This window comes from Callorhinus ursinus, unplaced genomic scaffold (genome assembly GCF_003265705.2).
Source record: "Callorhinus ursinus isolate GAN/ISIS: 27379988/994484 unplaced genomic scaffold, GSC_fseal_2.0 scaffold9, whole genome shotgun sequence".
Taxonomy (NCBI): Eukaryota; Metazoa; Chordata; class Mammalia; order Carnivora; family Otariidae; genus Callorhinus; species Callorhinus ursinus.
In genome coordinates, this window is record NW_027397071.1 from 40,191,389 (window position 1) to 40,216,697 (window position 25,309).

Sequence of the window (25,309 nt, forward strand, 5' to 3'; positions counted from 1 at the left end):
AGTATATAATGTTTTAAAATACGACGCTCAGAAATAGTATTTTAACTAGGCCAATAATGGAGTCTTCACTATCTCTGATTACTTTTTCTTCTCTAAAAAAACCTTTACTTGCAAAATTGCTGTTATGGGCTCACTTTCACTATGTGTCAAATTTCCATCACTAAGTTGAAACAGAACTTAATTTCTTTCCATGAACAATTTGTATGCAAATCATGGAGTATATACAGCATTCATACAACAGAGAAATTCCAATGACTTTGCCTCCTTTCCAGAAATATCCTTCAGTATGCTTGTGTTTTGGTCACAATTAGTGCAGGCTTAGTAAAAGGCATCTTGTAATTCTTTTTTTTTTTAAGATTTTATTTATTTATTTGAGAGAGAGAGAATGAGAGAGAGCACGAGAGGGAAGAGGGTCAGAGGGAGAAGCAGACTCCCTGCTGAGCAGGGAACCCGATGTGGGACTCGATCCTGGGACTCCAGGATCATGACCTGAGCCGAAGGCAGTCGCTTAACCAACTGAGCCACCCAGGCCCCTGGCATCTTGTAATTCTTTCATGACTGGACAAGCAATGAGGTAGAGACCTAAAACACAAATTTCAAATTGCTTTCATTTCTTTAACCTATTTCTCAAGTATAAACTATGAATAACATAATTTTTCAAAGCTCTAGCAACAAATTACCTATAGCTTCAGAGGCTGTGAGGTGTCATTATTATTATTATTTAATTAAACACACTTTCCTCCCCACTCTCAATTCTAACCAAATTAGAGAAAACGGAAAATATTTCATATATATATGTGTATATATATATATATACATATATATATGAATTTTTCCCTCTCAGTATTTTATTTGTGATTTTGATAATTTTCCTGTGAAGAATATTTTCAGTAATAGTTATGAAATTGTATGAGAACTAGGGAAAACACCATGATGTGCAACCAAGACAGTCACAGAGTATCCCATACTTAGAATGGCCCCATGCTTGTTTTAATGCTCTGCTGTTGCTCTCTTGAAGTTATCCCTCTTTTTTTAACAAGGGGCTCCATATTTTGTTGTTGTTGAGACCTGCAAATTGTATAATCAGTAAAGACAGCTAATCCAAGTAAATTAACTAGTCCAACCTTTAAGCAAACTGATAATATAAAAATTTCTGAACAAAGAAGAAAGCAATAGGTAGAACCAGAAATCTTTATGTCCTAAGATAGCAGCTGAAGCAAATGATATAGCAACAAATGAGATAGAAACAAATTATGGTAAATATTTTTAACAAAATTTTCTTGTACTGAGTTAAAAAATATTTTCAGTGCTATAGAAAATAAGCTCTAATGAGAATTGATCAAGAAAACATTTATCTTGAAAAGTTTTGAAAAACAAGTTTTTCTTGCTTTTATAGTTCTTCTGAAATACATCCTTAGCACTCTATCCTTTCACCAAGGACAGATGAAAAACATAATGGAAAGTGTAATTTCCAAAAAAAATGTCTTTTTTTTTTTTAAGATTTTATTTATTTGACAGAGAGAGCAGGAACACAAGCACGGGGAGTGGGAGAAGGAGAAGCAGGCTTCTCGCGGAGCAGGGAGCCCAATGCAGAGCTCGATCCCAGAACCCTGGGATCATGACCTGAGCCGAAGGCAGATGCTTAACAACTGAGCCACCCAGGTGCCCCTCAAAAAAAATTGTCTTGTTGATGAGGAATCTTGGGCATAACCTTAAAAATAAGAACAAAGCCAAAGGTAGAAGTGGAAATACTAAAGAATATAAGTGGAAATACTAAAGAATATACAGAAACAATAGACTTTCTCCTGTTAGCTTCTTTGAGGAAGCTTTCCATAGGTCCCCTCTCGTTGGCTATACAGAAAATTGATTAAGAGCTCAGTTTTTGTAGTCAGCCAGTTTGGGTAAGAATTTAGACTCTGACACTTAATAGCTGTGTGATTTGGTGCAAATTAACTTATCTCTTTGAGCCTCAGTTTCTTCAGTAAAGCTATGTGATGATTAAATTAAATGGCATAATAAAAAAAATAAGCAAAAGACCTGACTAAAGTAAATCCTTCATAAATATTCATTTCTTTGGCTCTCAGGTTAGAGCATCAACTCTATCAACGGGGTAGAGAGAGTAGCTTCCTACCAGATAGAGCAGGCAGTGAGATGCAGGGCATGCAAATCATGCCTGGTGCCACATTTAAAGGTAAGGCTAGGGTCCCTTGGGCAACCAGTTAACCTCAGTGAGGCTTTAGAAGCCAGGACTGAAGGCTTAGAAAGAAGTCTGACAAGACGGAGATAGGAAAGGAGGAGCCTAAACAGAAGGCTAGACCTGAAAATTGGTGTGAGGAAATTGGGACTCCAGGGCAATTTCCAGACTGAGTCAGCCAGTCATTCCTTTACAAGTACCTAATGTCTACTCTATGCCAAGCTTAGGAGACAAACACAGATGCCTGGTCCTGGGTTTAATGAATTTATTGTCTAAGGTGAGAGACAAATAAACATGTGATATCAATATAGTGAGAGAAGTATGCTAGAGATAAACCTGGTGTTATGGGGCAAAGATGAGGCACTGAATTGGGGGAGTGACTTTTCCAAAGAGATAATGCCTATATTGAATATTGCTTAGAAGGCTATATAGGAGCTATCTAAGAGAAAGGCAAAGGAAGTTCCAAACATATAAAGGCTATAGAAATACTGGGCTCTAGGGTCCAGGAGAGAGAAAGATTCTCAATTTCATAGGAAGAGACCAGGTAAAATGTGCCTGAGGCTGTTTGAATACTATCTGCTTAGGTCCAGATTAGTTAGTCCTAAAGCAGAACTGAGTCTTTGGAGAGCTCAGGTGGTCCAATGGGATGAGCTAGGAAGGCAGAGGCTAAGAAACTGAGGCAAGGACAATAGGAACAATAATAGAGGAGACAGTAGCAAAGCTGGGAAATACACAAATAATCCCTGACTCTCATTTTCATTAAGATTCCCCATTTCTCCTATTTGAAACTTCTAATCAGTGACTAGTAAAATGGCTAAATATCATGGTCTCTTCTTTTTCTTTTTCTTTTATTTTAAAGATTTTATTAATTTATTTGAGAGGGAGAGAGTGAGAGTGAGAGACAGCATGAGCCGGGGGCAGGGAGAGGGAGAAGCAGGCTCCCCACTGAGCAGGGAGTCCAATGCAGGGCTCCATCCCAGGACCCCAGGATCATGACCTGACCTTAAGGCAGACACTTCACTGACTGAGCCACCCAGGCACCCCTTTTTTTTCTAATCCTCCCATCAAGGTGATGATGAAGACAGAAATGGCCAAAAAATACCATTTGGTAAGGGTTAGCTTAGATACTTTGCCAATTAGAAAACAGTCAGGAATAATCAGAAATCGATCTCTTATTCTAATCTGTCCTCATTACATAATTTAAATTCCTTATGTTTATTTGGATTGAAAATGTATAAGGCCTCATCACCATCTTTCAGTAAACCTGCAATGGCAGGAAGACCATAAATAACCTCAGTAGGAGACACCTTGTTTCTTTTTTCCTTATGTTTTATTTGTCCTTAACTCATCTCTACTACAAGTCTGTGAAAAAATTCTGTGATAGCCTTGTATCTTACATAAATGTGTCTCGCTGGACCCAAACCAGACAATGCCATACACTGTAGGACATGTATATTTTAGGATAGAGGATCACTGAGAAGCTAGAAGGACCTCCAGCTTCCGGTCTCTTAGGCAGGTGACTACTTACAACAAGTGAGATTGATGGCGATTTATCCTATTTTTAATAATCTATAAAAGAGAGGTTCCACAAGTTCTCTGTATTTACATCTCCCTCCTGACTTTCTTTTTATGGCCATATGCTTCATAAATTAAAAAAAATAAATGAATGAATAAACATATGTAAATTTCAAATACAAGAAGTATAATAATAATATATCCCCAGAAAAGCTGTTCATCTTTTAAAAGAGCTAGGGAACAGAAAACTCATACAATCTTAATATATACAATATGAAATGGAAATCACAGAGGTTATCAAAGGCTGTTAATTTCATAAAGTTAGAGAGGCAAAGATTCATAATTTATCTTTCAGTTATTCATGAGTGGACCAGAATGCTGTGAAGTTTGTAAATTCCTTCACAACACACACCTACACAAAATATTTTGTATTTGTCATTTAGCAAAGACCTTTATGTAAAAAGCAGAGAATTTTCTGTGCACAAAATTTCAGTATTCAGAGGAGACACTTGAACAAAGAGACAAAAATTTCATTTTCAGATCTATGGCAAGACTCACTCCCATTTACATGATGAAATATCCTAAGAACAAAGAAACCTCAAATTTGGTCCAGATAACAGAAATTTCCTAATTATATTAAAAACAATTTATTGCCCTTGATATTTCATAAAATGTACTCTGGGAGTTTATTATGGAAAGAAGGGCTTGCATCTACTTTTGTCATGTGTTAGGTATTACATTCTTCTGTGTTAATATATTTTTAGCTATTTTTCATAGAAAAACTAGGGGGTGTAACATCTAATCCTAGGTCACTGGAACCAAGGGGACTTATAATTGGACTAATGACTTTTTTTTTTTTTACGAGGGAAACTAATTAAGTAATAATTTTAAAAAAAAAGAAAAGAAAAAAGAAATCTTCACCATGTGTGATAGATTTTTTTCACTGACAGCTAGAAGCCTACAACTTCTGAATTAATTTATCTGGTTATGAGAACTGAAAACTTATTAGAATAATTCAGTTTAACTCCTAAATTGCTCCACATTTGTGAAAGAAGAACAATGATTAAAAGTTATGTTTTCAAGTATCAAACAGCTCTAAATTTACTGTATAACATAATTCAAAGACAATGAATCTTGCATCTTGAGATTAAAAAAAAGAATTCATCCAGTAACAAGCTAATCTATAATTTGAAATCTCTGTCCTGTAAAGATACAATGTTTAACAGGGGACCAAGTGATTTACAGTTGTCTAAAGGTTAGCCCTACTTCATTTGTAAGTAACAATAAAAGTACAGTAAGATGGTAGAGACTCTACACTTGGCTACCTTTTATCCTCTCAGCCAGAAGAAGGTGCTCCATCGTTGAAGCTAAGTGAATAAGAGGGATCATGTCACAAAATTCAAATAGGAGGCATGGCAGATATGTGTGGGCTAGAAAGGAGAGTTGATTTTTCACGATGCTACATGTAGTCAGCTATCTCCTTAGAAGTTACTCAGAATTGTTTAGTGAAGGAGCATCTGGGAATGATATTGTCAAGATGGTAGAGTAGGAGATACCAGGCTTTGTCCTCCTGCCTCCCCACCCTCCAAAAAACAAAAAACAAACAAACAAAAAAACCCACAAAACCCAATGAGTTATCTATGAAGGAAAATAGCCCTGGGAGGGCCCAAGGGTTCAATTAAGAACCTGTAGCAACACAATGGGATGAAAAGTGGAGAGTAACAACACACATAGGATTGCTGGGGGAGACTGGCATAGCTGAGATGTCTAGAGATGGCTAGGAGTAAAGAAGGTCAAAGGCTATCAGTATCAGCCATACAGAGAATGCCACCATGGTCTCCAGTGTTCTGCACTGCGGAGGACCCCAGTAGCCTTTGCTCTGAGTATCTCAACAGCCACTGAAGCTGAGGGCAGCCACAGACTCCCACGGCTTTCACAGTGGAGAACCCATAATGTTTGCTGGTGTGGACTTCAGTGGCCATTCCACAAAGGACACTAGCAGGTTTGGCCACCAAGGTAACCAACAGCCACTGTCACTGAAGATACCTGGAGAAGGAGTTGTTGCTCTGCACAACCCCCACACCAGAAGGAACTTCTGTTGCACCACCCTGGCACAGGAGCTGCCCCTTTCATCAACCCTGGACATGTCCGGAACTCCAGAGCAACAGCTGCTCTATACATGACTGCTCTCCAGACCTGTTGCAGCACCATAAGCCTCTGTACCTCAGACTTCAGAGCCACAGCCACAGTGAGCATGTCTGCACCTCAAACCTCAGAGCCATGGTTGTTTGGCATATGCCCATTCTCTAGGTTCAAGCTCCATAGGCACTTGGCAAGCACCCTTACCTAGGATGGCAGAGCCACTGCTACAGTGAAAAGGCACATGACACAGATCCATGACACAGATCCTGGAGCCACTATAGTTGCATGTGTGCCTGAGCTCTGGACCTCAGCTCTACCACCACTCCATGGACTCCAAGTTCTAGACCCTAGCTCTGTGACTGCCTTTCAGGTACCTATGCATCAGATACTGGTGCCACCACAACTAGGAGTACACTGATGAGCCAGACCTGATACCAAGAGGGAGCCCTTGGCCACAAATTTTCCCACAGGAGAAAAAGAGATCAAGAGAACCCCAGCAGTCTTTGCACCAAAGAACCCAACAGCCATTGCTGCCACTGTGGGTACCCACAAACTTGGCTGCTAAGAACTCCTACAATCTTCATCAATGCTGACCTCAGTTGACAAAGCTACAAGGAGAATATACAGTTAAGCCCTCCTTAGAGATGGAACTGCCACACTACACCCAGCTGGCACCCTCATGCTCACCTGTGGATGAAGATCTTTCTCCACCTAAGGCAGTTAATAAATTCTAGAAGTGACTGCTCCATTAAGTGTGCACACATCAATGCAAGGCTATAAGAAACACAAAAAAATCAAGGAAACTTGACACTATCAAAGGAATACAGTGATTTTCCAGTAACTGACTACAAAGATATAGAGATCTATGAATTGGCAAAGAATTAAAAAGAATTGTTTTAAGGACCTCAGCAAGCTACAAGAGAACACAGACAATTCAACAAAATTGGGAAAACAATACATGAACAAAAGGAGAAGTTCCAAAAAAAGATAGAATTTATAAAGAAGGACCAAACAGAAATTCTGGAGCTGGAGAACACAATGAATAAAATGAAAAATGCAATATATAGCATCCACAGCAGATTTAATCAAGTAGAAGAATCTGTAATATGAAAAAAAATTATTTGAAATTACCAAATTAGAGAAACAAAAAGATAAATGAATGAAACAGAATTAAGAAATTCTATGGGATTTATGGAACATCATCAGAGAAAAATGCACACATTATGGGAGTCCCCAAAGGAAAAGAGAGAGAGAGAGTAAGAGAAAGGGCAGAAAGGTTATTGAAAGGAAATAATGGCTGAAAACTTCCCAAATCTGGGGAGAGATATTGATATCTAGGTATAGGAAGCTCAGTGGCCCTCAAACAGATGCAACACAAAGAGGACTTTACAAAAACACATTACAATAAAACTGTCAAAACTCAAACACAAAGAGAGAATTCTGAAAGCAGCAAGAGAAAAGAAACTCATCTCATCTCATACAAGAGAACCCCCATCAGACTATCAGTGATTTTTTTTCAGCAGAAACCTTGCAGACTAGGAGACAGTGGGAGGATATATTCAAAGTGCTGAAAGAAAAACAAAACAAAACAAAAAAACAACTGTTAGCCAAGAATACTTTACCTAGCATGCCTGTCCTTCAGAAATGAAAGAGAGATACTTTTCCAGACAAACAAAAGTTAAGAAAATTCATCACCAAGACTTACCTGAAAATAATCGCTAAAAGGAGTTCTTCAAGTGGAAATGGAAGGACAATAACTAGCAATATGAAAACATATGAAAGAAAAGAACCTCAATAGTAACAGTAAGTATACAGACAAATTCAGAATACTCTTTTACTGTAATGCTGGTGTGTTATTCAATTTTAACTTTAGTATAAAGTTCAAAAGATAAAAGTATTAAAAATAACTACACATACAAATATTTGCTAATGGATACACAATATAATAAAAGTAAATTGTGCCATCCCAGAAACAAAATGTGAGGCAGAGGGGAGTAAAACAGTAGTTTTTGTGTGCAACCAGAGTTGTTATTACCTTAAATAGACAGTTAAAACTGTAAGATGTTTTATGTAAGCCCCATGGTAACCATGAAGTAAAAACCTATAGTGGATACACATAAGATAAAGGAATTAAAGCATAGCACTACAGAAAATAATTAAATAACAAAGGAAGACAACAAGAGAGGAAGATAAAAAACAAGGAACTATAAAGTAGTCAGAGAACAATGAATAAAATGGCAATAGTAAGTCCCTATGTATCATAATTATGTTTAATGTAAGTGGATTAAATTCTACACTCAAAAAACACCGAGTGGCTGAATGGTTTAAAAGAAACAAGAATCTATGTCAGGAAACTAGAAAAAGAGCAAATTAAATCCAAAGCAATTAGAAGAAATTAAATAGTAAGAATAAGAGCAGAAATCAATAAAATTGAAAACAGGAAACCAATAGAGAAAGTCAATGAAAACAAAGGCTGGGTCTTTGAAAAGACCAATCATTTTCATAAACCTTCAGCTAGGCTAACTAACAAAAAAAGAGAGAGGACACAAATTACTAGTATCAGAAATGAAACAGGGGATATGACTACGGATCCCATGGACATTTAAAAACAGTAAGGGAATACTATGACCAGTTCTATGCCCACAAATTTGATAATCAAGATGAAATAGACCGATTGCTCAAAAGACACAATCTGCCCAAACACAAACAAGAAGAAATAGATGATCTGACTAGACCTATATCTATTAAAGAAATTGAGTCAAAAATTAGTAACCTTCCCAAACAGAAAGTATCAGAGCCAGATGGGTTCACTGCTACATTCTATCAAAATTTAAGGAAGAAATAATATCACTTCTCTACAATTTCTTTCAAACAATAGAGGGAAATGGAATAGATCCTAACTTATTCTATGAGGCCAGTGTTACCCTACTACTAAAACCAAGCACATTACAAAAAAAGAAAACTACAAACCAATATCTCTGATAGATATGAAAATCCTCAATAAAATATAGCAAAATGAATAAAAAAAACATAAAAAAGATTATACACCACTACCAAGTAGGATTTATTCTAGATATGTAAGACTGGTTCAAAATTTGAAAACCAATTACTGTAATCTATCCCATCAACAGAATAAAAAAGAAAAACCACTTGATCATATCAACAGATGTAGAAAAAGCATTTGACAAAATCCAACACTCATTCATGACAAAAACTCTTAGAAAACTAGGAATAGAGGGAAACTTTCTCAACTTGATAAAGACTATCCACAAAAAACCTACAGCTAACATCATATGAATGATGAGAAAATCAAAGCATTCCCTCTAAGATTAATTACAAGGTAACAATATCCCCTCTCACCATTCTTTTCAACACATTACTAGAACTTCTTGCTAATGTAATAAGGCAAGAAAAGGAATAAAAGTGTACAGATAGAGAAGGAAGCTATAAAGCTGTAAAGCTATGGTCACAGATAACATAATCATCCAAGTTGAAATTCTGAAAGGATCCACAAAAATTTCCTAGAACTATTAAGCAATTATTCAAGATTGCAAGGTACAGGGTACACAAAAGTCAGTTGCTTTCCTATATACCAACAATAAACAAGTAAAATTTGAAATTAATAAAACAGTATCATTTACATTAGCATAAAAAATATTTAAGTATAAATCTAACAAAATATATACAAGATCTATATGAGGAAAACTACAAAATGCTGACAGACAAAGTCAAAGAACTAAGTTAGTGGAGAAATAGTTCATGTTCATGTAAGAAGATATCATTTCAATAATCAAGATACATTTCTTCCTTACTTTTTCTGAAGATATAATGCAATCCCCATCAAAATCCCAACAAATTTTTTTTTTGGATATTGACAGACTGATTTTAAAGTTTATATAGAGAGGCAAAAAGATCCAGAAGAGCCAACACAATACTGAAGAAGAACAAAGTTGTAATACTAATGCTACTAAACTGCAAGCCTTTCTATAAAGCTACAGTAATCAAGATATTATGGTAATAACAAAAGAATAGACAGATCAACAGAACATAAAAGGGAGACCAGAAACAGACAGACATAAATAAAGTCAATTGATATTTGACAAAGGGGCAAAGGCAATAGTATGGAGCAAAAACGTCTTTTCAACAATGGCATTATCATTCACTGCTATAAAAATGATCTATCAAGCTCTGAAAAGGCAATGAGGAACCTTAAATTCGTATTACTAAGTGAAAGAAGCCATCCTAAAAAATACATACTGTATAATTCCAAATAAATGACATTCTGGAAAAGGCAAAGCTATACAGAAAATAAAAGGATTGATGATTGTCAGGGGTGGGTAGTGGGTAAGAGATAAATAGGCAGAACACAGAGGATTTTTAGGTCAGTGAAGATACTCTATATGATATAAAGATGGATCTATATCATTAAACATTTGTCCAAACTCAGAATGTACAATACCACAAGTGACTTCTAAGGTAAACTACAGCCTTTGGGTGATTATGATGTGTCAATGTAGGTTCATCCTTTGTAAAAAGTGTACCAGTCTGATGAGCTATGTTGATAATGTGGGAGGATATGCATCCATAGGGGCAGAGGGTGTATAGGAAATCTCTGTACCTTTCTCTCAACTTTGTTGTAAACCCAAAAGTGCTCTAAGAAAATTAAGTCTTAATTAAAAAAATATAAGCAAGACCCAAGTATATGCTGCCTACAATAGACTTACACATAGGCTGAAAGTGAAGAGATGGGAAAAAGTATTCCATGCAAATAGACAGCAAAGGCAAGAAGGGTAGCTACACTTATATCAGACAAAATAGACTTCATGTCAAACCTGTAACAAGGAAAAAAGGAGATCATTATATAATGATAAAGGTATTAATTCATTGAGAGGATAAAATGGTTATAAATATATATGCACCCAATATTGGAGCATCTAAATATATAAAGCAAATGTTAACAGCTCTTAAGGGAGAAATAGACAGATATTCAATAATAATAAAGGACTTTAATACTCTACTTTTAACAATGAGTGGAACATCCAGACCAAAAATCAATAAAGAAATACTGTACTTGAAATATATTTTAGACCAAATGGACCTAACTGACATGCACAAAACATTCCATCCAATAGCAGCACAACACATTCTTCTCAAGCACACATGGAACATTCTCCAAAAAAATTCATATGTTAAGTCACAATATAAATCTTAACAATTTTAAGAAGACTGAAATCATATCATGTATCTGCTCTGACCACAATGGTCTGAAAATAAAAAGTAATAACAGAAGTAAGACTAAAAAAAATTCATGAAACTAAAAACATATGGAAGTAAAATGACATATTCCTGAACAGCCCAAGAGTCAAAGAAGAAATCAAAAGGGAAATATCTTGAAAGCAATGAAAATGGAATTACATCATACCAAAACTTATGGGATGCAGCAAAAGCAGTTCTAAGTGGACAGTTAATACAAAAATGTCTACATTAACAAAAAAGAAAGATCTCAAGTAAAATCCTAAGTTTATACCTCAAGAAACTAGAAAAAGAACAATAAACAAAGCCCACAGTTGGCAAAAGGAAGACAGTAAGACAGGTCAGAGCAGAAATAAAGGAAATAGAGACTAGAAAAACAATACACATTAATGAGACTAAGGGTGGCTTCTTAAAAAGATAAACAAAACTGGCAAATCTTTAGCTGGGTTAATTATGAAAAAAAGCTTGAAGATCCAAATAAAGTCGGCGATGAAAGAAGAAACATTACAACTGATACCATAGAAATATAAAACATCATGAGACACTATTATGAACAATTATATACCAACAAATTAGAAAAATAGATAAATTCCTAAGAATATGCAATCTACTAATACTGAATATTGAAGAAATAGAAAATCAGAACAGGCCAATAATGAGAAAGGAAATGGAATCAGTAATTAAAGCCTCCCAATAAACAAAAGTCTAGGATCAGAAAGCTTCACTAGTGAACTCTACTGAACATTCAAAGAATTAATACCAGTCCTTCTCAAATTCTTCCAAAAAACAAAAGAAGGAAGACTTCTAAGCTAATTTTATGAGGCCAGCACTACCCTGATACCAAAACCAGATAAGAACATTAAAAGAAAAGAAAATTACAGTCCAATATCCCAGATGTATATACATGCAAATGTCCTCAGCAAAACACTAGCAAACCTAATTCAATAGCATGTTAAAATAATCATATACTATGATCAAGTGGAATTTATGACTTAGATGCAAGAATGTTCAACATACACAAATCCATGAATGTGATACACCACATTAACAAAATAAAGAACAAAAATCATATGATCATATCAGTATATGTAGAAAAAGCATTTGACAAAATTAGTGTCCCTTCCTTATAAAAGCTCTCAATACTTAGGTAGGGAGGGAATGTACCTCAACATAATAAAGGCTATATATGACAAGTTTACACCTAACATCATACCAATGGTGAAGGGCTAAAAGCTTTTCCTGTATGATCAGGAACAAGACAAGGATGCCTACTATGGTCATTTCTATTCAATATAATAGTGGAAGTCCCACCAGAGAAATTCAGCAAGAAAAATAAATAAATAAAAGGCATCCAAATCAGAAAGAAAGAAGTAAAATTTGTCTCTGCTTGTAGATGACATGATCTTATCTAGAAAACCCTAAAACTCTACCAAAATCTGTTAGAAAAAAATTAATAATTCAATAGAGATGCTCCATACAAAATGAACATACAAAAGTCAGTTGTATAAAAATCTGAAGATACAATAAATGCAAAGATATCCCCTGTTCATGGATTGGAAGAATTAAAATTCTTAAAATGTCCATACTACCCAAATAAGTATACAAATTCAGTGTAATCCCTATCAAAATTCTAACAGCAACAGAAATAGAAAAGAAAAAAAAAACAACTTATATGGAAATCACAAAAGAACCCAGATAGTACTCACTTTAGCAGCACATAAACTAAAATTACAACAATACAGAGAAGATTAGCATGTCCCTGTGCAAGGATGACATACAAATTTGTGAAGCCATTCAGATTTTTAATTATTGCATCACTATATTGTACACCTGAAACTAATATAACACTATATGTTAACTATACTGGAATTAAAAAAAAAAAAAAAGAGCCCAGAAGCTAAAGCAATCTTCAGCAAGAAGAACAAAGTTGGAGGCATCACACTTACTGATTTCAAACTATATTACAAAGTGATAAAAATCAAAACATATGGTACTAGTTTAAAAACAGATATTTAGACCATTGGGACAGAATAAAGAGCCCAGAAATAAACCCATTCATATGTATTCAACTAATCTTTGACAACGTTGCCAAGACTATACAATGTGGAAAGGATAGCCTCTTCAATAAATGATGTTGGGAAAACTAGATATCCACATGAAAAAAAATGGATGTTTATTTTATACTACACACAAAAATCAACTGAAAATGGATTAAAGACTTAAATGTAAGACATAAAAACCGTAAAATTCCTAGACGAAAACATAGGGGAAAACCACCTTGACAATGCTCTTGGCAATGATTTCTTTTCCCTTTTTGGATGTGACACCAAAAGCACAGAAAACAAAAACAAAAATAAATGAGGGGGACTGTATGAAACTTAAAAGTTTTTGTATAACAAAAGAAACAATTAACAAAATGGAAAGGGAGCTATGGAATGGGAGATAATATCTTCAAAACATATATCTCATAAGATATTAATATCTAAAATACATAAAAAACTCATACAACTAAATAGCAAAATATCCAAATATGTCAATACAAAAATAGGCAAAAGACCTGAAGAGACATTTTTATAAAGAAGACACACAAATAGCCAGCATGTGCATAAAAGATGCTCAACATCACTAATAATAAGAAAAACTCAAATCAAAATTACAGTGAGATGTTACTTCATGCCTGTTAGTATGGCTATTACCAAAAATCAAAAAAGTAAGTGTTGGCAAGGATATAGAGAAAAGGGAACCCTTGTATGCTATTGGTGGGAATGTAAACTGGAATGGCAATTACAGAAAACAGTATGGAATTTCCTCATAAAATTAAAAATTGTAACTATCATATGATCCAGTGATCTCACAGATGGGTTTACAGCCAAAGGAAATAGAGTCGCTCTCTCAAACTGGTATCCGCACTCCCAGTTCACTGCAGCATTATTCACATTAGCCAAGATAGAAGCAACTTAAGTGCTCATCAACAGATATATGAAATATGATATACATATATAATGAAACATTATTCAGTCTTTAAAAAAAAGGAAATCCTGCTGTTTGTGACAACATGGATGTACCTAGAAGACACTATACTAAGTGAATTAAGTCAGGCACAGAAAGACAAATACTGCATGATCTTACTTTTACACGGACTTCAAAAAAAAAAACAACTGAACTCAAAGTAACAGAGAGTGGAGTGGTGGTTACAGGGGCTGAGGGGTTGGAAGAAATAGGAAGATGTTGTTCAGAGGATAAAAACTCTTGGCTAGAGGATGAGTAAGTTCTGGAGACCTAATGTTATAACATGATGACTATAGTTAATAATAATATATTATACACTTGAAATTTGCTAAAAGAGATCTCAAGTGTTTTCCCCACTATGTGAGGTGATGAATATGTTAATTAGCTTGACTATGGTAATCATTAAACAATGTGCATATGTATATTCAAAACATCATGTTGTGCTACTTAAATATATACAATTTTTATTTGTCAATAATACCTTAATAAAGCTGAAAAAAAAAAATCCTGCATAGCAGGACCTGCAGTGGGAGCTCACTTAGCCTGTCCCAAATTGACTGCTTCTAATGTAGCAAAACAGAGACTTGGTGACATATTGCTCAAACATCTGTAGCTGGTAGGTACCTTTTCAGAACTTCACTTCTGATTTAAAAGCATGCTTTCTAAAAATCAATCATATTTCATCCCAAACTGATAATGTTAGTTGTCTTTTTATTTTATGTATATAATTTATATATGAATAAAAATTAATGAAATATAAGTAGAAATAAGTAGTAAACAATTTATCAATATTCTATATTTAGAATACTTTGCATGTATCTGTAAATTCTTACTTTATTCAAAAGAAACTAAAGCAGTAAGTTGTATCTGACCCATTACAAGCAAGAAGGAGGTTTCTGAAGACCAACCTGGCGACTTGCATTTAAAGAAAAGCTTTAAAACTTTTAAAGTGTGATGAATAAATGTGTATTTATATGTGAAATTAAAACAAAGTATTCGAATATGGTATGTATTTTTAACATGAGTTCTCTCTTTTACCGTTGTTTTTTCAATTAACCAATTAAATTTGGGTCCTGATCACTTAAGATAAGAGGGCTATCCAATGTCTGTACAATGCATTACCTAAGCTGCCAGGAATACTGCTGTGCTAACAGCATATCCCTCAGCTCTCTACCTCTCTGGAGATTTCTCTTGGCTAATGAGAGCTGCCCTGCCACTAGAATCTAATGACTGGTTATTTTGCCAGTATAAAAGCCCAACCTCCTCATTCCAATTTGGAAAACTCTCAAAGGTCATCCCAGTTTCAGAGCTCTCTATGGGGCTGACTGAGCTTTTATTGGGACTGCATTACAGTCCAATTTCTCCCCCACTCAGTCCTGCTTCCTCCCCTTCCCTATTGGTGTTGATTCTGAGGGCATGCTCCAATAAACATCCTGATGCCTATGGTCAATGTGAGTAGACTTTCCGTGAGTCCTGCAATAGGCTTCTACAGTGCTTTCACTTTAATCTGGCTTTCAAAGGCATCTAACCACTAGCAATCAGCCCGAGTATCAATGTCAAAGTTGAAGATCTGACTTAAAAACAATGCAGAGATACAGTCCTCTCTTTCTCTTTTCCACTTCCCGATCCTCTTTCCATGCCTCCTTCTCCTGTGAAAGCCCACAAAAAGGGATATCTGATATCCTATTTCAGTATACTATAATTTTCATTATATCTCATATAATATACCATATCATTATAATTAATAGCTATAATATGATAATAGTCGCTGCTGCAATAAATGGACCCAAAATTAATGTTTCAAACCCAGTAGAAGTTCATTTCTTGCTCATTTACCAATAATCACCAGGTAAACAAGATGGTATGGAGCCTTCTTCCACACAGTTGTTTAGAAGTTTCTGCTGTTTTCACCAAATGTTTTCTCAAAGAGCTGGCTTTATTCCATTCAACAGGACAGAAGAAAAGTGTATGGAAGAAGAGCTATGGAGGTTTTTGGAGGCCACACTTGAAAATAGTGTGCCTCACTTCCATTGAATGTTCAGTTGTGAAGCCAAACCAAACTGCAAGCAAGACGGGGAAATGCAGTCTTCCTGAACATCCGGGAAGGACAAAAGAATATAGATTTTGGTGAGCAGCTCTGCCACACTAGGGTCATCCAAAAGTTTCATCTCCTAGGACACAATGGGTAAATTTTCTGCATACAAGTCTTTTTCTGAGACTTGTAACTGATCTATGAATTTGAACTCTCCTTCTGTTAGATCCTTTCTGTATATGAGCATTTAATGTGACTGTTATTGATTTTTATGTTCTTACAATTTATATACAAAGAACAACATAAACGTAATGTTCACAACTTGATGAATTTGGGCATACGTAAACACAACATGGTATCATCACCACAATCAAGGTAATAGACTTATCCAACATTTCTCAGAGTTTCCTAAAAGCAAGGCAGCAAAAGCAAAAAGAGACAAGTGGGACACCAAAAGCAAGGCAGCAAAAGCAAAAAGAGACAAGTGGGACTACATCAAACTAAAAAGTTTTTTCATGGCAAAGGAAACAATCAACAGAATGAAAAGCAACCTACAAAATGGGAGAAAATATTTGCAAACCATATATCTGATAAGGGACTAATTTCCTTTTTTAAAAAAATTTATTCATTTATTTGACAGAGAGAGAGTTAGAGAGGGAACATAAGCAGGGGGAGTGGGAGTGGGAGAAGGAGAGAGAAGCAGAGAACCCCCTGACCCTGGGATCAGGACCTGAGCCGAAGGCAGAAGCTTAAGGACTGAGCCAACCAGGCACCCCATAATTTCCAAAAATATGTAAGGAACTCCTATAACTTAACAGCAAGGAAAACTAGTAATCCATTAAAAACTCGGCAAAGAACTTGAACAGACATTTCTCCAGAGAACACATACATATAGCCAAAACATGCACAATATCATTAATTATTAGGGAAATGCAAATTAAATTCACAATGAGATGTCACCTCACACCTGGCTAGGATAGTTATTATTAAAAGAAGTGTTGGTGAGGTTGTGAAAAAATTACAACCCCTATACACTGTTGGCAGAAATATAAAATGGTACAGCAGTTATGTAAAACACTACAGACATTCCTCAAAACATTAAAAATGGAAATACAAAATGATCCAGCAATACCACTTCTGATTGTTTAAAAACAATTGAAATCAGGATCTCAAACAGATATTAGCACTCCCATGTTTATTGCAGCATTATTTACAATAGCCAATATAGAGGAATGACCCGAGTCCGTTGAGAAATGAATAGATAAAGAACATGTGGTAATGAATACAGTAGAATATTATTTAGCCTTAAAAGAATTCCACCATTTGCAACAACATTCATGAACATGGAGGACATCATGCTAAGTGAAATAAGCATCACAAAGGACAAGTAACTCCATGATTCCTTTTATGTGAGTATCTAAAATAGTCAAACTTTTATAAGCAGAGAATATAATAGTGGTTGCTGGGGGCTGTTGGGTGGGGAAAGTAGGGAGTTGTTCAATGAGTATAAAGTTTCAGTTATGCTAGTTGAATAAATTCTAGAAATTATGCTAGTTGAATAAATTCTAGAAACCTGCTTACAACATACTGCCTATAGTTAACAATACAGTATTGTACACTTCAAAATTTTTTAAGAGGATAGATCTCATGTTAAATATTCTTACCAAACACAAGACAAAACAAAGGGAATGTGTATGGATTTTATAGATAGTCATATCTTTAACAGAAGTCCTGTATACATTTCCAAAGAAATGTACAATCACATTATTAGCGTATTTATGATGTAAAAATGTCATAGAACCTGCATATATCAATACCAGTCATGGTACTAGGATCTTCAGCGACATTTATTCCTCACAACAACATAAAAAGTAAATCCAGTTATTATGGTTATGTTAGAAAGAAATTTAGGGTTAGAGATGATCACCCCACCCCCACACAAGGCCAACTAAGTAGTAAACAGCAAAATTGAGATTCAAACCTAAATTTTCTTGCATCCAGAGCATACTTATACTTTTAATCAATAGGTATACTGCCTCATGACTGGTGTCTGCTAGAAACTGGAATAGAAATTATGAATAATCATCCTCAATTCTACACCAGCATCGTAGTACAAGTAGGGTCTTTGCTAAACCTAGAACACAAAAGCTTTGGGTTTAAGATTTTAGTGCTCTATGTTCGTCTCCAGGCACTCTCCCAACTTTCACTTTGCCCTCTGGCAAATCATTTATGTGCTTTAATCTTCACGTCTAATACTGAAATGATAATTCTGTAATCCCACTCAAGGAGTTTCTATCAGGAATAGTAACAAACACTGGCTGAAGATCAGTATGAATTATGTTTAAAGAAAACCCCTATAAAGCTGAGATGTGATATAGATATTTAGAACACTGTGAAATATATGACTTTGTGAATGTGTTAGGTCTTTTAAAGTCAATTTTTCACACAAGAAAACAAATCTTTTGGTCCACAGTCTAGATTTAATGCATCTCTAGCCAAGTAAGTCTTTTCAGAAATGTTTCTCTTTCTTACCATGTCCATAGATGTCCAATGGGTTACTTAGGTTTTTGTTTCTTGTACATTATGACAGATTTCATTTAATCCTGTCCACAGAATTGATAAGGCAAAGAAGACAGTTCTAAAGCCAAAGAGTGAATTCAAAATGAAAACATATAGAATTGCAAGTTATAAAATCTGTTAGAAATTTTGGAAAACTTTCTGAATGTGAAGAAAATTAGATTTTTTAAAAGAGTTTATTTATTTGAGAGACAGCGCACATGTGCACATGAGCCTGGGAGAGGGGTAGAGGAAAAGCGAGAAACAGACTCCCCATTGAGCACAAAGCCCAATGCTGGCTCCATACCAGGACCCTGAGATCATGATCTGAGCCGAAGGCAGACACTTAACTGACTGAGACACCCAGGTACCCTAGATTTTTCTTTATATGTCATTTGGTACATCTTTCACTTAATATGTTTATATGTCAATATCAACAAATAACTCAATTTAATACAATATAAAAAATATTGGCTTTCCACTCCATAGATGACATACAAGTCTCACCATAAAAGAGCCACAGCTTCCCTCTCCAGCATCTTTTCAAATCCCCTTATTTTAAACTTCAAAGTTTAGACAGAACTTGTATTTTCTCACATATACCATGATGTTTCTTATACTATTTCTCCCACCCTGAATGTTCCCATATCCAATAGGGTGACTTAGTTTCCTCACCTATTAAATGAGGATAGAGATATCACCTATCTTGTGGGGTTAGTATGAGAATATAAAGAGATAATCAATGTAAAGTGTTTAGAAAATGACTGGCACATTGAAAACACTCAATAAAAGTTGTTTTCACAAATAGTGAGCTTAATCTGTGTTATATTACTTCCCAATAGTTTAGCCAATGACATACTGTTGGTACAGAAATCTACTATATCAAAAAATGACTTTTGAAACTGCTAAAGCCTACTTATTTGATATATAACTGTAAAATATTGGGCTCACACTAGCAACCTGATAAAATAACAAGATAAACAGGATTACACACATATACACTGATAAATTATCTAAACAGAAAATAAACCTCAATGTTCTGGCATAAAGGTGCAAAAGCCAGTAAGCATCCAAACGCATAAGGTCATCACTAGTCAGCACACCTCAGGTTAGAGGCTGCTACATTTATGGTGACAAATAACTTGACATATTTCACAAAATCAGTAATTTAAGAGGTTCTTTATTTCTGTGTTTTGCCTCTCTAAAGAACAGGACCACACTCTGTCTCTTTCCACATCTGATATCTTTCAGAAAGAATAAAACTGAGTCTTAATTTAAAATGAGTGATGTAGTACAGAGTTTTAGACCATATATCTCTTTAAAGCTGTCAGTTTCCTTTCACCACTTTTCCTATATTCCAAAAACAAGTTTAAATTAAACATAGATCAACAATAAATCTGCCACTTGCTGTCTTATTTATGGCACTTTTAGAAGAGATACTGATGTTCTTTTATAAGCCAAAATGGACACTTTCTGATACCTTCAGAATTAAAATTAAAACATCTAAAATATTTTATAGAACTTTATTGGTCATGAGTTGTCTACTATTTTGCTGATCTTAGTACTATTCCTTCATGTGTCCCCCATATAAGGTATAGGGAAGCATATTCTGTACAGTATAAGGGAGAAGAGCCTCAGTTTTCATGGCCCAAACTTGATCAGTGTAAAACTATAATGTCATTTGAGAACTTAAAAGGAGAAAAAGCAACAGTAGAGGATGCTTTATCCAAATACCTAGGATCTGATCTATTCCAGATATGTAGTACCTCTAAAAATTTAGATGATTTAAGAAAAAGTGGAATGATAAAAAATTAAAATATATAGCATGATAAAGATTATAATAATCAAACTGCAGTTGTGAATTTATATTTAAAAGCAACATACACACATATGACCGTTTATTACCTGAAAATGTTTACCTTCAAAATTGTATAAATGACCAAGAGCCTTTACAACTCACTACAATTATTCATTACTATTTGTACTACCTGACCATATTGTGGTGTTTGAGTCTTTGTGACACCAATATGAGATTATCTGCTGTGTGTGCCCATTTTTTACTTTTTGAATAGGTACATCTATTGTGATTATCCATGCCTACTTCACCACTGCATGCTGGGTGTGTGGGAGGCAAAAAACTTGTCTCTTTATTTCACGTGAATCCAACTGAGATAAATCATAGTAGAAGCATCAAACTCAAGAATTCTCATCCACACTTGAACCTGACTTATTTGATGAGATCCTGGAGTTGGAGCATGATGTGGGAATAGAATGTGGCTTATTTTGAATATGGGATTAAAGTAAATAAATGCACAAAAAAAGACCCAAAGTTGTAATATCACAGAAATGGACAATCTGGTTTAAAAATGTTTAAAGGATGTAAAAGGCCAAAAATGGCTGTGAAAAATTTAAATAGTAATTTAAAAAAGATTAACACATTTATACCCTTGGATATCAAAACTCGTTATAAATTTTCAGCAATGAAAGCAGAGTGCTTTCCACATATAACAAACAAACAGACCAGTAGGATAGAATAAAGTGTCCAGAAATAGACCATCCATATTCAGGCACTTAATTTTTGGCATAAAGCAAGATAGAACAAATGGAAGTTCAAAATATGTTGGTAGATTTAACTCTAAATATACAATACAAGTGGATTAATATTTAAAATGATGAATTTCTGGGTAGGATAAAATAAAACTCAATTATATGCTATTTATAAGAGACATCTCGAAAGTAAAACATTTATAAAGGCTTATAGTAAAAGGAAAGAAAAAGATATGCCCAATAAATTCTAAGCAAGAGAGGTTAATACTGCTATATTTATATGAGAAAAATTAGACTTCATGGATAAAGTAAAGCATTGCTGGAGATAAAGAAGGTTAATTTGTTGTAATCAAAGGATTGATTCCCACAGGAAGTTATAATCATGTTATATTTGTGCTTGTATTGCTATATACTTTCCTCTTAGGACTGCCTTTGCTGTATCCCAAAGATTTTGAACAGTTGTGTTTTCATTTTCATTGGTTTCCATGAATTTTTTTAATTCTTCTTTACTTTCCTGGTTGACCCATTCATTCTTTAGTAGGATGCTCTTTAGCCTCCATGTATTTGAGTTCTTTCCGACTTTCCTCTTGTGATTGAGTTCTAGTTTCAAAGCTTTGTGGTCTGCAAATATGCATGGAATGATCCCAATCTTTTGGTACCTGTTGAGACCTGATTTATGACCTAGGATGTGATCTATTCTGGAGAGTGTTCCATGGGCACTAGAGAAGAATGTGTCTTCTGTTGCTTTGGGATGGAATGTTCTGAATATGTCTGTGTAGTCCATTTGGTCCAGTGTGTCATTTAAAATCTTTATTTCCTTGTTGATCTTTTTTTAAAAAATATTTTATTTATTTATTTGAGAGAGAGAATGAGATAGAGAGAGCATGAGAGGGGGGAGGGTCAGAGGGAGAAGCAAACTCCCTGCTCAGCAGGGAGCCCGATGCGGGACTCGATCCAGGGACTCCAGGATCATGACCTGAGCTGAAGGCAGTTGCTTAACCAACTGAGCCACCCAGGCACCCTCCTTGTTGATCTTTTGCTTAGATGATCTGTCCATTTCAGTCAGGGGGCTGTTAAAGTCCCCCACTATTATTGTATTGTTGTTGATGTGTTTCTTTGCTTTTGTTATTAATTGGCTTATATAATTGGCTGCTCCCATGTTAGGGACATAGATATTTACAATTGTTAGATCTTCTTGTTGAAAAGACCCTTTAAGTAGGATATAGTGTCCTTCCTCATCTCTTATTACAGTCTTTAGTTTAAAATCTAATTTGTCTGATATAAGGATTGCCACCCCAGCTTTCTTTTGGTGTCCATTAGCATGGTAAATGGTTTTCCACCTCCTCACTTTCAATCTGGGGGTGTCTTTGGGTCTAAAATGAGTCTCTTGCAGACAGCATATTGATGGGTCTTGTTTTTTTATCCAGTCTGATAGCCTGTGTCTTTTGATTGGGGCATTTAGCCCATTTACATTCAAGGTAACTATTGAAAGATATGAATTTAGTGCCATTGTATTGCCTGTAAGGTGACTGTTACTGTATATAGTCTGTGTTCCCTTCTGGTCTGTTACTTTTGGGCTCTCTTTTTGCTTAGAGGACCTCTTTCAATATTTCTTGTAGGGCTGGTTTCCTGTTTGCAAATTCCTTTAGTTTTTGTTTATCCTGGAACCTTTTTATCTATCCTTCTAAGTTCAATGAGAGCCTAGCTGGATATAGTATTCTTGGCTGCATATTTTTCTCATTTAGTGCTCTGAATATATCATGCCAGTCCTTTCTGAACATGGAAGCAAAAATTCACACCAAAATACTAGCCAATAGGATACAACAGTACATTAAAAGGATTATTCACCACGACCAAGTGGATTTAACCCTGGGCTGCAAGATTGGTTCAACATCTGCAAATCAATCAATGTGATACAATACATTAATAAAATAAAGAACAAGAACCATATGATCCTCTCAATAGATGCAGAAAAAGCATCTGACAAAGTACAGCATCTTTCTTGATCAAAACTCTTCAGAGTATAGGGATAAAGGGTACATACCTCAATATCATAAAAGCCATCTATGAAACACCCACAGTGAATATCATTCTCAATGGGGAAGAACTGAGAGCTTTCCCCTTAAGGTCAGGAACATGACAGGGATGTCCACTATCACCACTGCTATTCAACATAATATTAGAAGTCCTAGCCACAGCAATCAGACAACAAAAAGAAATCAAAGGCATCCAAATCGGCAAAGAAGAAGTCAAAGTCTCACTCTTTGCAGATGATATGAGACTTTATGTGGAAAATCCAAAAGACTCCACCTCAAAACTGCTAGAACTCATTCAGGAATTCAGTAAAGTGGGAGGATATAAAATCAATGCGCAGAAATCAGTGGCATTCCTATACACCACCACCAAGACAGAAAAAAGAGAAATTAAGGAGTCAATCCCATTTATAATTGCATCCAAAACCATAAGATACCTAGGAATAAATCTAACCAAAGAGGCAAAGAATCTGTACTCAGAAAACTATAAAATACTCAGGAAAGAAATTGAGGAAGACACAAAGAAATGGAAAAACGTTCCATGCTGATGGACTGGAAGAACAAATATTGTGACGATGTCAATGCTACCAGGGGGAATCTACACAGTCAATGCAATCCCTATCAAAATACCATCCACTTTTTTCAAAGAAATGGAACAAATAATCCTAAAATTTGTATGGAACCAGAAAAGACCCCGAATAGCCAGAGGAATGTTGAAAAAGAAAAGCAAAGCTGGTGGCATCACAATTTTGGACTTCAAGCTTTATTACAAACCTGTCATCATCAAGACAGTATGGTACTGGCACAAAAACAGACACATAGATCAATGGAACAGAATCGAGAGCCCAGAAATGGACCCTCAACTCTATGGTCAACTCATCTTTGACAAAGCAGGAAAGAGTGTCCAATGGAAAAAAGACAGTCTCTTCAACACATGGTATTGGGAAAACTGGACAGCCACATGCAGAAGAATGAAACTGGACCATTTCCTTACACCACACACAAAAAGAGACTCCAAATGGTTGAAAGACCTACATGTGAGACAGGAGTCCATCAAAATCCTAAAGGAGAACACAGGCAGCTACCTCTTCAACCTCAGCCGCAGCAACTTCTTCCTAGAAATATCACCAAAGGCAAGGGAAGAAAGGGCAAAAATGAACTTTTGGTACCTCATCAAGATAAAAAGCTTTTGCACAGTAAAAGAAACAGTCAACAAAAGCAAAAGACAACCAACAGAATGGGAGAAGATATTTGCAAATGACATATCAGATAAAGGGCTAAAATCTATAAAGAACTTATCAAACTCAACACCCAAAGAACAAATAATCCAATCAAGAAATGGGCAGAAGACATGAACAGACATTTCTGCAAAGAAGACATCCAAATGGCCAACAGACACATGAAAAAGTGCTCAACATCGTTTGGCATCAGGGAAATCCAAATCAAAACCTCAATGAGATACCACCTCACACCAGTCAGAATGGCTAAAATTAACAAGCGAAGAAACGACCGATGTTGGTGGGGATGCAGAGAAAGGGGAATCCTCCTACAACTGTTAGTGGGAATGCAACCTGGTGCAGCCACTCTGGAAAACAGTATGGAGGTTCCTCAAAAAGTTGAAAATAGAGCTACTGTATTACCCAGGAATTGCACTACTGGGTATTTACCCCAAAGATACAAATGTAGGGATCCGAAGGGGTACATGCACCCTGATGTTTATAGCAGCAATGTCCACAATAGCCAAACTGTGGAAAGAGCCAAGATGTCCATTGACAGATGAATGGATAAAGAAGATGTGGTATAGATAGGCAATGGAATATTATGCAGCCATCAAAAGGAATGAAATCTTGCCATTTGCGATGATGTCGATGGAACTGGAGGGTATTATGTTGAGCGAAATAAGTCAATCAGAGAAAGACATGTATCATATGATCTCACTGATATGAGGAATTCTTAATCTCAGGAAACAAACTGAGGGTTGCTGGAATGGTGGGGGGGTGGGAGGGATGGGGTGGTTGGGTGATAGAC

The 25,309-nt window shown here is 35.5% G+C and overlaps 1 protein-coding gene and 1 non-coding gene across 8 annotated transcripts in view; one reads left to right on the forward strand and one right to left on the reverse strand.

Moving 5' to 3' along the window:
- The window catches only part of TNNI3K (TNNI3 interacting kinase), a 312,765-nt gene that overhangs the window by 223,655 nt on the left and 63,801 nt on the right, over positions 1 to 25,309 (reverse strand). The gene's annotated exons all lie outside the window — the stretch shown is intronic.
- Positions 12,803 to 12,908, forward strand: LOC112824083 (U6 spliceosomal RNA). Its single transcript, XR_003208217.1, has one exon. It is a non-coding gene; the product is annotated as a U6 spliceosomal RNA (small nuclear RNA).